We start from the raw sequence: 18,508 nt of genomic DNA, 5'->3' as shown, positions 1-18,508 counted from the left end.
TTTCAATTTTGTTGTAATCTGTAAAAAAAAAGAATGACTGTTCATAGCAAGATTTGTTTGTATGATTGGCTATGCACTGCATGTATTTGTCCTGTTTTTCCTTCAAAAAATGTTTTTGCAAATTTTAATAGGAAAGATAGTTAATCTGTTTAGAAATCTGTTGAGAAATAAGAGATTTATTTTGCTATTTTCCTGTTTGAAGACATTATAGAATGGTTAATCCACAGTTGTTTATTGAAGTGATTTTTATTTAATTTTGAAATATGGAGGTGCTTTATGTTGTAAGTTTGTTTGCCCATTTTTTCTGCCTCGTGGAATGATTTTTTTTCTGAGGGTAAAAGAAATTAAATAAATTATTTTGTGAATTGTTGTTTATGGTCATTGTCTATTTGTGTTTCAGAATAACATTTATGGGTTTTTTTTGTGGGTGGAATTATTCTTTGTTGTAATCCTGCGAAAAGATATTGTGTTATTGGTTTTTTTTTTAAATATAGGAGTGAAGTATTGCATTCATTTCCTTTTAAATGCTGTTCTTATTAAAGATGAGTGTAGGTATCGTTGCTTGATTCTCAATATAAAATTTCTGAAGAGTTAATTAAATTGTTTTAAAAAAATATAAGTAGGTAATAATCAATTTGCCATACTTTAAACCATCACATATCTTTTTAAAATTTATTTAGCACGGCATCACAAAATTATTTTTTGAAAAAGGTTTTTAACACATTTAAAAATTATTTGTGACAAATATTGTTTGATATATTAGCATATTTTGGCAATAATCATCGAATTTACTTACAAATATTATAATTCTGATGTCTAATTATTTTACTAAAAAAAGTGTCTATTTTTTCAAGAAAAAGATTATATTGTTTATTTGTTTTAATATGTGTCAACAAAAAAATCTATATTTATTGCAGAAATTATAATACGAATTGTACTTTATACATTTTTTTTGTTATTTTTAGCCAGAGGGCAGTCTTTTTTTTGTATGTTGTAATTTCATAGGGTGTTTGGTCACCTCAGCGGTTGACACAACACTGCACACAAAATGGTGGGTGTAGCTTTTTGTAGTGTGTGTGTTGGGGTTCACTGTAATTTTAAATGAGCAAAGTGTGCTAATTGTCTCTTCTTAGTAAATAAAATTCTGAAAAACCATATCTTAAAATAACGCTAATTTTACTAATTTCTTTTTCTACATTCCTCAGTGGTGTTTGACCGCCATCTTGATTGGGGACAGTACATTTTTCATGATATTTAAAAACTATTTTGATATTTTTCTTATTTGAAATTATTAGAATACCTTTAGAACAGAAAAATACTACCTTATGGTTAAATATGTTATAAAGATATGTGCTGTTAAAGGTATCATTATTGCTAATATGTATATTGTTTATGCTAAAGACGTGTTGTAAAGGTAATTTTATTGTTAGTCTATGTATTTGTGTGGTAAAGGCATGTGTTTTAAAATATGCATGGTAAAGGCATGCGTTCGAAAGGCATGCCTTGTAATGATGCACATCACTCTGTGATGAGGCCTGAGAGTGCTATTGTTTGATGGGCATGAGAGTGTTGTTGGCAATGTAGGACTGTTACTCTGTGAGAGCGCTTTAATCGTGCTTTGGTAGTGTATGACTACTAGTGTGTGACGGAGAGTGCGTGCTGTTTGTGTGTGACTGCTCATCTGTGAGGTGTGTGAGTGTTGTCTGCAGTGTGTCAGGATGCACGGGGATAGGTTTTGTGTTAGGGAAGCTCAATAACACAATCACTACCCAATGATGGAGTGGAAGTATTTTTTCTCAAGTATATCTTCACAAATTAACACTGAAAGACTAGAGTACCTGCACAGCTAAAAGTGTCATTTGTCAGGCCTACAAATTATACAGAGGCTGGCTGTCAAATTCTCTGCTCCTCATAAGGGCGGACCCCATGACTATGGCCCATCCACTTGTACATCTTTTAATTTTCACCACTTGCTAAATTAATGATTTGAGGATGCAAATCATGCCTCTAGAGCATTAATGGAAAATGGAAGATGTGGTTATAGGGGTTTGGATCCTGCAAGGAAGCCTTTCTCTAAAATGGTACACTATTGTGCCCCTGTAGCTATGCCATGCACTAGACCCCACAAAGGCCTCCGGATTTTGGATGTGTGACTTTGATGACCCTATGGGGATATTCACATTCTTTTTAATTATAATTATTATTATTTGCAAAGCGCAGCGAATCATCCCCGAGGGGATCTCTCTGTGCCTGGGTAGCAGACAACATATTAGGAAGTGCTCATTAAAACAGCCAGGTTTTAAGCAGGTTCTTAAATTGTGCCAAATTAGAACATGCTCGGATGTCCACTGGCAGTCTGTTCCAGTGGGCGGGGCTAGATGAGAAAATGAGCGCCTGCCCATTTTGGCTTTCCTAATTCTCCGGGTGCAGAGCAGGTTTCGACTGCTTGATCTCAGTTGGCGCACCGGAATGTAAGGTTCTAGTTGTTTTGTTAGATAGGCCAGACCCATCCCCTGAAGTGATTTAAACACTAGACATAGGAGCTTAAAAACTGATCTTTTCCTGATAGGGCGCCACTGCAGTTATCGCAACAGAGGTAGTGATGGAGTTTGTGTGGGTTAGTGAGGGCAAGGCGCGCTGCTTTGTTTTGGATGACTTACAACCTTGAAAATAAGTCTCAACCACCGAACTCACCTCTCTCTACCATTCCAACATGACGCTCACCTTGGACCTTCTGGCGCCCCTGAAACTAAAAAGACCCAGAAACATCCCTTCCAGGTCCTGGTTCACCACAGAGATCAATGACGAAAGAAGACACCTCAGATCATTAGAAAGAATGTGGAGGAACAAGCCCTCCTCCCTCCACCGTGATCAACTCAAGGAAGCCCGTAGAAACTACAACAAACACATTAGGAACAAAAAGACAACTTTATTTTGCTCCGCCTTAGACAATGCAAAACATCGCCCCAAAGAACTCTTTAACATCATTAGGAACCAAACATCCAAACCAACAGCATCCAAAATAGTGGCGTCCAAAGATCACTGCAACAATTGTGCCAACTTTTTCAGCGAAAAAATCGCCAAAATTGATCTCTCTCTCAGCACACTCCCCCCCCCCCCACTCACATGGAGTTCTTGAGGCCAACATCAAATGGCAACATCCCAGTGAACACACCTACTCACTGGTCCTCCTTCCGCCCCATCCAGGTAGAAGAGATAGTCAATCTGATCTCCTCCGCTAAACCCTCATCTCAGTCCCTAGAGCAGCTGCCCTTGAGCCTGGCTAAAGACCTAAAGCTTACCCTAGCCCCAATTTGGTGCAAGATCACCAATAGCTCACTGAGCTCAGGAATCATTCCAGACTACCTCAAAGTAGGCCAAGTCACGCCGCTACTAAAAAAACCCGGGCTAGACTCGGAGGACATGAACAACTTCAGACTGGTATCAAACCTTCCTCTTTTATCCAAAACTCTTGAAAGATGTGTTCTCCCACAGCTAACACAACACCTAGAGAATATCAAGCTTCTCGACCCTCTTCAATCAGGATTCAGAAAGGGATGCAGTACTGAGATCGCAATCTTAAATGTCTTACACGATCTCCACAAATCACTTGACTCAGACCAATGCAGTCTTCTCATTCTCCTAGATTTATCGGCCGTGTTCGACACTATTGATCACAACCTGCTCCACAAATTCCTCCATGAAAGAGCGGGCATTGAATTGACGGTACTAAACTGGTTTGCCTCCTTTCTTCTCAACCACACGCAAAGAATAAAAATCAATAACTCTGAGTCTGACACCCTTCCCGTCAACAGAGGAGCTCCCCAAGGGTCAGAACTCTCTCCCCAACTTTTCAACATCTACATGGAACCCCTCACCACACTTCTCAGGAACTCTAACATCCCCTTCCACCTCTATGCAGATGACACACAACTTTATCTGGAAACCACCACGATCAAAGACATACACAGACTAAATGTCACGCTCAAAGAGGTCCAACATTGGCTCTCAGCGAACCACCTCAAACTCAACCAAGAGAAAACAGAAGTTCTCCTCATTTCTAACAGAGATAAAAAAATAAAAAAAATCGAAGAAGGCTCAAAGCCATTGATGCCCTCAAGGATGCCCTTGCGCCAAAGGACTCGGTGAAATCCCTAGGTATTACCCTTGACCCCAAACTGGACATGAAAAAACACATCTCAAAAGCTGCCAAAAGTGCATTCCTAAATCTGAAACTGCTATACAAAATAAAACCCTTCCTCCCCCCGAAAGATCTTCAATAAGCCACCCAGACACTGGTGCTCTGCAAAATTGATTACGGAATCACAGCCTTTACCGGGACAGCAAAATCCCACCTAGGTCCCCTGACTACCACCCTCAATGCTGCAGCAAGAATGGTCACAGGATCTAAGAAATTCAAACACATTTCTCCGGCACTCAAGGAACTGAAGTGGCTCCCCATTGACCAACGAGCCAGCTTCCTTACAGCCTTTCTTACCCACAAAGCCCTACACACTGGTTAACCAGAACCCCTAGCCACCAAACTCAAAAGGGCTGGCCATTCCAAGAACCTCAGAAGCTCCAACATGCTTCTACTCATCCCACTGAAATCACGGAAACCCAAAACCGCAAACAAATCCTTTGCAGGAAATGCACCTAAGATCTGGAACCCCACCCCCCCACATCAGAACGACCACCTCCATCCCGAAATTCAAGATCCTTCTCAAAGACCTCTTGCTTGAGCGCTCCTGACCCCAACGTGAATTCCACAATTGACTCTAGGAAAGACAACTAACTCCTCTTCCTGATACCCCTCAGTCTGAAGATCTGTATTGTAACTTTGCTTTTGAATGCGCGTAAATTGTTAATCTGCAGATGTTTGTCTTTGCAAAAAATTGCTCATAACTGTACCTGCTGGGAAGCGCTCTGATACCCTTGGGTCCAGCTAGCGCTATACAAAAGTTCTAAATAAATAATAAATAATAAGTGCCTGTTACATGCGGGACATTTAAGAATATGGGGTAGAGATATGGACTTTGAGACACATGACACAAAATTTGAACATTGCATGTTGCATGTACATTACACACATAAACCAACCCAATGCAAGGCAATCCTTGAAGAAATCCGAGCATATTAGGACATGAGGGATATTTGCCCTGGTTGAGGCTCATAATTCAGCATTAAGTGCTACAAATAAAATACCATATGCTGACTCCTTGTTAAAAACAGGACCTGTCTCATTTGTGTGATGTCTTCTCTGAATCAGTACTGAGCTGAGTTGGATACTTACTGAATCACACCAGTGCCTGACCAGATAGATGAAAATACAGAAGATCCCCAGGGATTATAGCCTGCAGGGACTCAGAGACTTGATTTCTTGTAGTCTGTATTCAGAGGTGAGCACCTGTTACACCAAGATGATAGTGTGAGCCATTTATTCAGGCTTATTCCACTTGACCTGAGACCTGGGCCTGTATCACAGACAGGGTGCAATATCCCTGTTTATGCCACCGCGTACCTTTTAAGAGGTGTGCCAGGTGCAAACAGGGATAGTTTACCCTATTATTATAAAAGTGCTGCCCCAAGTGAAGTCAAACCCTGAGCTGCTCTAGGGTCAGCGCATTTAGTGAAATACAGAGAGGCTGTTTCAAAGCTGCTCCAGGTCCTCTATTCAGGCGACAGCCCACCTGCACTTTAAGGAGGGGAGATGCCCCTGAAGACTGGTGTAGTGAGTGACTGCTCTCACCCGGAAGGGAATCTATGGGCAAGAACATGGGACCCACTTTTCCCCATCCAGAGGTCTGCCCTCAGGGTGCAAGTTGAGAGTACACCACCTTTTTGTAGTGAAAACAGGGAAGACTTTGGCCTGAACTGCCCAGACTGGACCACCCAAATATTGAAATCACAAAAAGGTGTCAAGGGAGGTTTATTTTAATTATTTGCGCTAAACCTGAGACCACTAATTCTGAGGTTTTTGAGCATTTATTCTGCTTAGTTTTGATACTTCAAAAAGACATTCATAAATCAATTGGATATGTCTTTTAAAAGGAAACACCACATTAGTAAATCACACAATTGCAACACATTTATATGCGTGATTTAGAACCATTTCTTTTGTGAGACAGTATATACAACACATACATAATACGAAAACGTTATTTGTGACAAAAATATACACTGCAAACCAATGATCACAAGACAAACATCGATAAATTATGTGTTCCAGCCTGAAAGTAAACATGTCTTGCATTGGCACTGAAAATACAAGGCGGACAATTTCTCATTCAAAGACACATGTCTACTGTGGGAGGGTGGGGATGCATATCCTACTTAAGGGTGTTGACAACCTAGGAAAAGGGGGGAAATAATTTCTATTCAGTCCCCTCGTGGCACACCCTATTCTACCTTTTCCCACACTCAACAGCCAACGCGTTTGGAATCCCCAACAATTCTGGGATTCTCTACAGGATTCGGACTTGGTTTTGTTTGGGCTCTCAATTGTGCTGAAGACAGATGTCCAGAATCTGTTCTTCAATTCATAGTATTAATCGAGGCTTACATTTTTTGGGTGCGTGGAAGCTCTTGATAAAGTTTAAAAACGGTCCAGGATCTTGAGACTCATGAAATGTAGTTAGAGCTCAACTGCGCATCGCCGTGAATTTCGACTGCAATAATCCTGAGTGTTTCCTTTCATTTCAGCCATGCAAAAGCAATTAAAAAACTCGCTCCTCTCATTCAAACCGGCAGCCACCTTTTTGTAGAGCAGTCTCATTCCGCAGCCTACGGGTCTGTTTGCATCTGCACCTACATGTGTAATATGGCACTGGTGCAGAGACAGTGATTCCCTCATTTGCATTGGGCCTTGCCCCCATGCAAATAAGGCAACACCCTCAGAAGATAGATCTGTCACTACATGTGCACTGGGGCTCTCAGTTTTACAGAAGTGGCCTCTCAAGTATCTGCAGCCCATGGTACACCCAAGGCAGTATGTTAAATGTGACCTCAGGAGAGGAAAGTGAAACATGGGCGATAATGACCTGAATTCAACATTAAGTATTCTCATTTTCCAACAAGCGCCAGCAAAAGGAAGACTGTTGCACACCTCTGACCCCTTCTGCTGCCGCCAAAATGTCTCTGGGATCAGTCTGACAGACTGTAAGTGACTGACAGGTGTCCACTGGTGCACAATTATGAATAAGACAGCACCCAGGCCACTCTTGAAAGTAATTTACATCTGCAGCCATGCCTGGGCAAAATCTCACACGTAACCAGTACTGATGTGATGATATAAACTGAGCATCACTCGGCTCAATGACCCAACTGAAGTGCGAGTTTCTCAGTGTCTGGCATAATGTCAGAAAGGTGTTCAGAAAACATGCTCACCCAATCCTTGGTCTCTTTGCACATTGCCCAAAGCAAAGATCATGTTCTCCAATTATAATTGTGCTTCTCAGACAAAGTGTGTGGATGGGGTACACAACTGAAATATTGGCAGGGCAAGAGTGAAAGAAAAAGCAGTGCTTACAGGTGAGTGGGTGTGTTGCATTGAGTGGTTATGTGAAGATCAAAGTAAGTGCATGCAGGAAGAGTGAAAAGAGGGTGCTGAAGAGGAAAGAGATGAGGTACAAGGTATGCAGATGGAGGACTTTAGGAAACTGTGAGGAGAAAAAGAGCAAAAGTGTTAATCAGAGAGAATGCAGAAAAAAGTGGTGTTTAGCCTTTTAGGGGTAGAAAGGGAATAATTGAGACACCCTGTAGTCTACTACTCCTTCCTCAACCCTTAGTAATGTTTAATTCCCAGTCTCATATTTTCAAAATTGAAACACTATCACTTCTAATTTTTCACAAAAATGTCATTGTTGTTACTCATTTATCTGATACTGCTAACAAGCATTGACAACGCGAATTGGGTTGGCACGTTTTAGGTACTTTTCGGCGATGTGTGATATGACAAGAAGCAAAAGCACAAAGCATAGAATGGTATGCTATGGCAAGCAGAAGATTTTAGTATACATGTTTTAAGCCACGCCCTGAATTATATAGGTCACACCTCTTGCAAAGTATTGCTAGTTACAGTTTTCAAGTTTTTAAGAGAGACCCCCTCTAACTTTTTCCTCACCCTTAAAGTCCTGGGTAACTTCTATGCTTGTGCTCAATGGAAAGTTACATTTTCCCCAAGGCTCTCAAAACTCGCCTTTTATGTTATCATTGGTAGCACTATACATGACATCTACATACACAATCTGAGTGGGAGAGACACACACAAAATAAAAATGTATTATTACTCTATAAATACTTCTTGCCTGTAAGCCTGATGAGCTTCATGTGCAGCTCTGCATTGCTGGCTCACAAAAAGGAAGTATCGGCATGGCAAGGCTGGTAGTCTTAAATCCACCTCATGCCTCTTTAATACACTACTAAACACTCAGTCCACTCTTCTTTATCTTCCTCCGCTTTTCCGATCTGTGTGTTTTCACTCTCTTGCTATCGGTAAATGACGGATGTGGGAAAAGAAATGTCTGTCCCCCAACAAAATTTCCGGTGGCCCACACCCGCTCAATTTAGGTAACTTTTAATACCTAAACTTCAACATACAATTACTCAAGTTTGCGTTTCCATCCCATGCTAAATCCTAACTCTTCACCAGGTGTTCATCGCATTCTGCGTTAAATTCCACCCTCCTTTCACCTTATCTCTCTCCTGCTTTTTTTCTTGAATCCATGGGCTCTTTTAGCGCAGATGTTTCCTTTCTCTTGTTGTCTTCGGCGCCGCATCCAGTGGTGTGTCAGTTAAGTGACGTCACAGAGCTCCGGTCGCGCTGAATGGAGTGAGACCAAAGGCGAGCATTAAAGCAGCTGCAGTGCTAAAGCTGATATTCCCAGCTGGAAGCCAATGCACTGCAGCAGCCGGGCAAGCCGTCGGGGTCCAGGAGGAGGAGTCAAGCAGCAGCTGCAGTTCACAGCAGGCTCGACAGCGAGACGCGCGGGACATCCCGCAGAAGACAGAAACAACGTGCAACAATCGCATCTGGCAAGAAAGACAGCGGTTCTGTGAGGCGACGGACAATCCATTTAACAATCCAATCCAATCGCTGCCACTGGTGATGGCATTCTGACGAGTCTAATGCTTTAGCGCGTCCAGAACAGAGTTATTCTTAGCCAAACGATTTACAATTAACACCACAAGGATCTAGGTCTAAATTGAATATTTAGGATTCAACCCGGTGACTGGCAAGGTGCGCGTACATCGTTTCAACAAATGCGCTAACTTCCTGAGCTACCTTATTAAAAATTACCTAGGAGTTTCTGCATCATTTTCTGTGAGGACCAGACTACTGACTCTCCTATATACAACCCTACTGAGTACTGTACATGGTGCCATTTGGAAGCAGCCGACATCTCCCCTACATCGCACGAACAGGGAGGATTATACCACGCTGCGTTGCCAAACACAGGTATGCTGGTGATTGCTGTTTGGTTCCTGCTAACCTGAAAGAATGTTGCTCAGAGCGTACAACTGCGTTATATCCCATGGAATGACTATATAGCTGAATTTATGAGCATTATAATATGTTAAATAATTTACTTTTAGTGGGGTTTATTGAATTACATACAAGACACAGACACCCAAGTGTGTGTGCGTGTGTGTTTGATATAAACCACGAACATTGGTTGTAATCTAAAAATGCCTGCCAATTGAAGCATTAAACCCAAAATACGGATGTTCCTTTCAGAATAATAAATAATACGCGGTGTTTTATAACAGATTTTTGGGACAAACTCGAATTTCGTGGAATGTCAATAATGGGTATTAATATTAACAGTTCGCATTTTGCTCCTTCTGTCAACATAGACGGATGAAAGGCTGCCCAGGTGTGAGCAGACAGGGTGCACATGCTTCTCCATTGAGCTATCTCGCCACTTCATGGCCATGGGCAGAGGGAAAAACGCACTTTGAACATCTCAGCAGTAGTTAGAAGAGACACACAAAAGGCACAGAAATGCCTCAAAGATGTGTTATTTATTTGCACAGAATCAAGCTGGCTTGTCTTCCAGCTGTAGCACCGCATGTTTCCTTGCCTGAAGTCACGTGCTGCTGTTCAGATATATAAGACTGTGGTTCGTTGGTAGGATACAGCCTGTCCGTTATCGCTTAACTTTATTATTGAATTAGCTAAGAAAAAAAGACAATGACAATGCAACTGCCTAGCATCACATAGCTTTCCATTCACTAGCCTTGTCCACCACCGCTGAACGTATTTCAGGTCAGCAATGCCAGGTGCACATCTAATATAACATAAAACTGAAGGTGCTACCCTACCCTGTCGTCATCATTAAAACGGATCCTCAGTACTTTGAAGGACTCCAAAAGCTGGACCATGTGATGACTTGACACCCAATTGAAGGCATTCATTGGCCAATGCATAGTGAGTGCACTTGCATGTCAGACCTCATAAGCTGAGTGTTGATGTAGACCCTTCATGTCTAGAGCTCAGAAACTGAGTGTTGATGTTGCACCTGTCTTCTCTACCACCCTATCCCAGAGTATATTATGATCACACCAGATGCTTCATGGCAAAGCTATTCCATTCTCTTCTTCCCAGATGATGGTGACAAATGCATTATTGAAGGGTTGTCAGGGGTGACCTGAGATTTCAAAGGGTAATTAGACTGACCGGATAATTTGCTGAGTAATCAAGACTGACCTGAGGTTCACTGGGTAGTCTGGGGTGGCCGGTGTTTTTGGTGGGTATGATCAGGGGGAATATGAGGTTTTAATGAGCAATCAGGGGTGGTCTGAGGATTTGATGAGCAGGCGAGGTGAACTGATGAGTTTTGATCATTGATCAGGGGTGACCTTAGGTTTTGATGGGTAAACTGTGGTGAACGGAGGTTTTGAATGGTAATCTGTGGTGGCATGAAGCTTTGATGGGTAGTCGGGAGTAACTAGATGTTTTGGGGTTTGATGAGCCATCCAGGGTCACCTGAGGTTTTGATGGGCAGTCATTGGTCACCCGAGGTTTTCATGGGTAATCAGGGCGAGCTTGCTATCCTAGCTGTGACATTATAACTATTTGCATGTTAATGATAACAAACTCTCACCACTTCAGTGGAACGTCTATCAGTGCAAAATACCTCCTTTAAAGCAATCTGTCCACGTTGGAGAGGTGTGAATCTATTGGACTTAGCACTTTCTGCAGAGTCACCCCCAAAGTGTTTTTGTTGGCCTCTCCAGTTTTTTTGTACCAGTTTTTTTTGGCATTTAGGACTCTCTGCACATTACCACGAATAACCAGTGCTAACATGTTTGCACTCTCTCCTTCAAACATGGTAAATTTGGCTTGCACTAAATTGGCACATTTAGTTTACTTATAAGTCCCTACTAGAGTGGCACTGCATGTTCCCAGGGCCTGTATATTAAATGCTACTAGTGGGCCAGAAGCACACATTGTGCCACCCACTTGAGTAGCCTTTTAAAACATGTCTCAGGCCAGATACTGCAGCTTGTGTGCTGTTTTAAACTGCCATTTCAGCCTGGCAAAATAAGCCTTTCACCAGGCCTAAACCACACATTTTAATACATATAAGTCACTGCTGGGTTTGGTCCTAAACAACCCATAGCGCAGTGTGTATTATATTTAAAAGGTTGGACATGTACCTTTAAGTTTAACATATGGTGGTAGTAAAAGAATGCCTAAATGCGTTTTTCACTAGTATAAGGCCTTTCTCTCCTATTGGATAACATTGGGTTGCCTTTATATATTCAATTGGTGATAACCTGTGATTGGGAGCTGGTAGGAATGTCATATTTACACTCAAATTATTTTAATTTAAAACACTTTTAATGGTACAGTCATATGTTATGGCTCAATTCTTGCGAAAGTTGCCATTTTCTTGTGCTAACCACTTGGTGCCTGTGTTCTGGGTTACAACACTAGATGTAGTTGACAGTTGGCCTTTGTGTATTCCTCTAGTAAAAGAGAGAGGGACCCCACAACCAAAGGGATGGAGTACCACAATGGACTTTCGTCAAACAAATATTCCCTTTGGGACACCCCACTGTTGGAACATATATTCTCAGGACACATGAACAAGAACAACAATACTAACGTGATACTGTACTAGCAAAGCAGAATGTAAAAACAGACAAAATTATGAGAATATACTGAACAGTGTATTCATATTGCAATATATTACAAAATAATTTAAAAGGGGGGACAGACAATTAAAATAAGGAAACACTCAAATTCCTATTGGTAAAAAGGAGGTACCAAACAGAAAATCAATTCAGCAAAGCGTCAGAATTGTCTTCAATTAGTATAGAACATAATCCTCCTTTCTCTTTTGCATCGACGCGTTTCGGCGGACCTTCTAATAAAGCCACCTTCATCAGGCATACATATAATGTCTTCCCAGTTATTTCTCACGTACTAGTTCTCAAAATTGATACTTCGGGGTGGATACCTCCTATGTCCTTCAAGTGCCTCTCGTCCTGCGAGAAGGAACGCCTCAAAACCGGCAATCTTGCACGGTGCTTATTTTTGCAATATGATTAAGATCCAGGATCGATATCTCTGGTCATACAGCACTGACCTAATGACAATTTCAGTATATAATCTTTAAAATATACTATCTCCTAGACATGCGGTAAACATAATAGACCTCTGTTAGGTTTCTTTTTAATCAGCCACACTTATAGGCGGTGGCACATGGCAGATACGTGATGGTGGTTCCTTCGTATGTCCTATTTCTTGATAGATTACCACCGTAATTGTCGAATCGCCGGCGTCCCATGTGTAATCAGACTCCAGCCTGCAGACTTGAGTTAAAAAGAAACCTAACAGAGGTCTATTATGTTTACCGCGTGTCTAGGAGATAGTATATTTTAAAGATTATATACTGGAATCGTCATTAGCTCAGTGCTGTGGGACCAGAGATATCGATCCTGGATCTTAATCATATTGCAAAAATAAGCACCATGCAAGATTGCCGGTTTTGAAGTGTTCCTTCTCGCAGGACGAGAGGCACTTGAAGGACATAATAGGTATCCACCCCGAAGTATCAATTTTGAGAACTAGTACGTGAGAATTAACTGGGAAGACATTATATGTATGCCTAATGAAGGTGGCTTTATTAGCAGGTCCGGCTCGCGTTGCCGCTTTGACGTGGGTTTGGCTCGTGGGTTTGACTCGCGTCTATATCACAAGCCAAAGCCTGGGGCTAGTATTGTTATCTTTTGAAATGTGTATCCACGAGTCACGGCCCGTGCATACTGTGTTGTGATTCAAAGTACTTTCCTCGCGCATGGACGGCTGAGTCTTTCCGTTTGCCATTGTAACCACCGGCTTCACGGAGACCAGACGTCCATGAAGGGTGGAGTTATCTACTTGAAGAATAAACTTCACTTACCAGAATCTACTGCCTCTTCCTCATTTATAACATATTTTGGCGACGATCGTGAGACTCCACCCCACCCACGCTGATGCTTTTCCTGATTCAGCACCTCGTCAATTACGAGTAATTTCATTGGACGGATGAAGCTCTTGCTTTCCCAATCAGCGGAGTTGCCTTTCCAAGTTTCTTCAACCGGCAACTCTTATTGGTCGGTTACAATCGTCTGCAACACGATCAACCTCATTGGATATCTCTTCGTGCAACTTTATTGAGGTATCGTGTGAAAACTGTTTTCAAGACACGACGACAAGGTACTGTGTTAATTATAAATGTTTCTTTGTTAAGCACACCTCCAACGATGCGCACGTTGTAATTGAAAACATTGCGTGTCACTTCAGCGACACGCACGCTTTCGACATACAACGCTCTTGATGTTTAAACAATTACCTTTAAAAGTGCATCCTCAACGATACGCACGTTGTTGTTGGAGCAACAATTAACCATTGCGTGTCATCCTCAACGATACGCACGTTATTGTTGGAGCAACATTTAACCATTGCGTGTCATTTCAGCGGCACGCACGCTTCCAACAGATAATCACAGGGTCGTGCACAGCGTATCTCTGCAGCGATACGCACGCTTTTCATTTTGAATTAGCATATTTACAGCGTTATAGACGTTTTAGAAACCTTAAACTCCTTATATATATTTTACAATTATCACAGCATTTGAAACTTGTTTAAACAGTATTTTCCGCATTTTAAATCGCATATGCTCATTTTAAAACTGACATCTTTATAGTGTTAAGATTACTGTGATTTTAATATTTATAAACCCTTTACTTCTGCATTGATATTGAATATGGCTAATAACCAGTGGCATCAGATTACTCAACCTCCACCTTTCTTGAACAAACCAGGCACTCCAGACATAATTTGGTCTGAGAGGTTTAGGTTGTTCGAGAATCATTTAGTTGCTATTGATGCCGCTGATTATTCTGACAAAAGAAAGTTCGCTATTCTTTTTGGTTGTTTAGGTCAAGCTGGTCAATGAATCTTTAAAAGTATTGTTCCTATAGCACCTCCCATTTCACAAGATGAGAGTGGGGATAATCCTTGGAACGTATACATTGAAGCCATCGCAAGATTAAAAAAACAATTTTGTGATGAACCTAACATTATGCTAGAGCGACACAATTTCTATGCCAGGAAACAAAAGGAGGATGAGAAGGTGGAAGAATACATCGCTGCACTCAGAGTTTTAGCAATCACTTGCAATTTCGAACCTTCTCCAGATAAATTTATTAGAGACCAATTCGTATTTAATTGCGTTTCAAGGAAGATTAAGCAGAGGATTCTGGGGTGCAAGAACCCATCTTTAACTGAAGTCATAGACCTCGCCCTTAGCATTGAACGCTCTACTCTAACCAGTAAAGTTGTAATGGATCAACCAAAACAGGCGGTCAATGCTATAGACTGTTATGACTCTGAGGAAGGAGAAACTCTGTGTGCCATTTCTAATAAAAACAGAGTTCAATCCAGTAAATTTACTCAAAAGAAAAAGACATTTTTCTTTTATAGGTGCGGTTCAAAAGATCATATAGGGAACGCTCCGAATTGCCCTGCACTCAAGAAACGTTGTTCTATTTGTAAAAAAATTGGGCACTTTCAAGGGGTTTGCAGATTCGTGAAGAAGCCCCCCAATGTTAATATGGTAGACTTTGATGCATGTTCTGAGTCTTTTAAGAATATTATTGTAACTCTTGATTCTAATGGTGATATTGATTCCATTAAGGGTCCTCTATGTGCAGCTATTATTGATAATGTTCACCTTCAAGTTATGGCAGATTCAGGCTCCCCGTATACTATTCTTAGAGATTCAACCTTTTATGAAAAATGGGACAAAAGAGTCGAATTGATTGAATCTGATGTTAATCCACTAGCATTTGGTGAGAAGAATATTAACATGCTAGGGTATTTCGAAGGATTGGTCCAATGTCTGGGGAGGGAGACAGTCACTAAAATTTATGTAGCAGAAAAAGGTAAAGACATCGTGGGCTGGAAAGACTTAGCCAGGATGGGTCTTTATTTAGTTCCCGGTGATGAGAATCCCATCAAAGTTGGGAAGTTACCTACTTTTAAAACTGATTTACCCATTGCTGTAGTTGATAATCATAATGCAGAGGTACAAGAAATTATATCAGAATTTAAACCTGTGTTTAAGGAAATGGTAGGGAGTGTCAAGGGATTCGAACACAAGATTAGATTGATACCTGGAGCTCAACCAATAGCACATAAAGTGAGAGCAGTTCCACTGAGCGTCAGGTCAGAATTAAAAATAATGCTGGATGATTTGTGTAAACAGGGTATCATTTCTTCTATCAATTCTTCACAATGGGTCGCACCAATTGTAGTCGCCCGTAAAAAGACAGGAGAAACTAGATTATGTGCGGATTTACGCTCATTAAATAAGAACATAATTGTTGACTGTTACCCGCTTCCAAGAATTCACGAGCTTCTGGCTAACATAGGCGACGCTAAGTGGTTTTCATTGATCGATCTGAGGTCAGCGTACCATCAGGTGTCTTTGGCGAAGGAATCCCAAGAACTTACTTCTTTTATCACTCCATTCGGAGCTTTCAAATTCTTTCGCCTCCCTTTTGGTTTAGCGTCTGCTGGAAGCGTTTTCCAGAAGCTGATGGATGTGTTGTTCCAAGGGATAGCGGGTGTGCAGGCATACCTTGATGATATCTTGATATTTGCCAAAACGTTAAACGAACATAACATTATCCTCAGAAATGTTCTTTCAATTTTGATGTCTAGGAATATGACTGTTCGCTCAGATAAATGCAAATTTGCAGTTAACAAGATTGATTATCTGGGACATACAGTCTCTGACCAAGGTATCACTCCCAAGTTTTCAGTCATTAGAGCCATTTAAGATGCAAAGCCTCCTCCTGATAAAGATGCCTTAAGATCCTTCCTTGGGCTAGCAGAGTATTATGCAAGGTTTGTCCAGTCATACTCCCAACTAGTTGAACCTTTAAGGAAACTTTTGAGGAAAGGGTCTAGTTTTGTTTGGACACAGGAGTTGGACAAGGTTTTTCGTGAGATTAAGAAGTTGATTGTTTCTGCAAAAGCCATACATGCTTTCAGGGAGGATGCCATCTCCGTTATCACAGTGGATGCAAGTATTTCTGGTCTAGGGGCAGTGCTTACACAGAAGGTTAATGGCCAGGAGCAGACTGTGGCGTTTGCGTCTAGAGCACTTAAAGAATTCGAACAGAGGTATAGTACTATCGAGAGGGAAGCCCTGGCTTGTGCATGGGCGGTCCACAAGTTTAAAATGTACATTTGGGGTAGGAGGTTCGAGTTGGTCACTGATCACAAGCCACTAATTTACATCTTTAATAAATCCAGTTCAGCGTCCATGTCTGCACGTCTGATGAGATTAGTCTCAAAGTTGCAAGAGTTCAACTTTTCTGTTAAGCATATTGTTGGTGGCAAGAATTTTCGGGCTGATTGCCTATCTAGAATGGCTATGGATAAGGATGACGAGGAGGATTTTCTTGTGGAGGATGTCGAATGTGTAACCTTTGTGGATGCAGTGGATGAAATTAGTGATGTGATTTCCGAGAGTGATTGGAAGGAAGCCACTGCCTTAGACAATGTGTTGTTAAAAGTTATCGAGTTTACCACCCGTTGTTGGCCTGAACCAAGAGGTTTGAACGGCGATCTACGTAGTTTTGCTCAAATTTCTGAGGAACTGTCTGTTGAGAATGGCGTAGTACGAAGAGGTGAGAAATTTGTTCCTCCTTTTAAATTGAGAGAGTCTATTATTAATAAGGCTCACCAAGGGCATTTGGGGACAACTAAAACCTCTATGCGCATTAAGCAACACTATTGGTGGCCTTCAATTGATGTCCAGGTTAAAAATTTGATTGACTCTTGCCCGGAGTGTTTATTATCCGACAAACATTGGCGCACATTGAAAGTCCCTCTTCACCCGACGGATTTTCCTAACTCTCCCTGGGAGAAAGTTGGGGTAGATTTTTCAGGGCCATATTCCATTCTTCAACAGGAGAATAAGTACATTATTCTTTTGGTGGATTATTTTTCAAAGTGGATGTACTTTGATTTTGTTAAATCTCCTGATTCAGATTCCACCATAACCTTTCTCAAGAAAGTTTTTGATTTAGAGGGATCCCCCAAGTTTATCGTCACAGATAACGGGACTCATTTTGTCTCGGATAAAATGTGCAAATTTTTGAAGCAATTGGACATTAAACAACTCAAAGTCTCTCTTTATTCTCCAGCTTCGAATGGTCTTGTCGAGAGGGGGAATAAAGTAATCAAAGAGGGTGTCCAGACGGCGATTTCTTGCGGTTACAGTGTAGACGAGTTCGTAAAACAAAAAGTATGGCACTATAATACCTCCCCTCATTGCGTGACTGGGGTCTCCCCATTTTCCTTACTGAGAGGTAGAGAGAATCGTTCTGTTTTATTTCCTTCGTGGTTGCACCAGGGCTCTGCCAGTAGAACTATTGATTTGGATTCTGTCAAGAAAACTGTTCTCGAAAAACAGAGTCAGATGAAGTTACATTTTGATGGTACCTCAGATGGTAAATTGGTGGACCTGCTGGTTGGTGACTGGGTTTTAATCAAGAACCCAGGTAGAGTGATTAAAGGACGTTCAAAAATGTTTGCACCTGTTCAGGTAGTTAAAGTGAGTAAAGGAGCAGCCTTTCTGGGCAAAAAGGGTTGGTGGAACAAACGCCAGTTAGTGAAAGTTTCTGATCACCAAGCGGAAATTATCAAAGGCAGGAAGTATAATGGTAACTCTGATAATTTGGATTGGAGTTTTTGGATGGATGCGCCTTCTGTTTCTGGTGTCCCTAATCATTCTTCCACACAACCCCCTCATTCATCCACGCAGCTTCCTGGGGAGGGTTTACTGGATCTTCCAAACGTTATCATTAACCAGGATGTCCCAACTCACATGAAAGTTTCTTCTTTCGGCAGACACATCAGGGCTCCTGAGAGATATAACGAATTTGTTAAATTCTAGGCATTTGTTTTTCTTGTGTTTAAGTTCATTTTAATTTCTTTTGT

Source organism: Lissotriton vulgaris, chromosome 2_1, assembly GCF_964263255.1.
Source record: "Lissotriton vulgaris chromosome 2_1, aLisVul1.2, whole genome shotgun sequence".
Lineage (NCBI taxonomy): Eukaryota > Metazoa > Chordata > Amphibia > Caudata > Salamandridae > Lissotriton > Lissotriton vulgaris.
Note: the sequence above shows the minus strand (reverse complement) of the source record.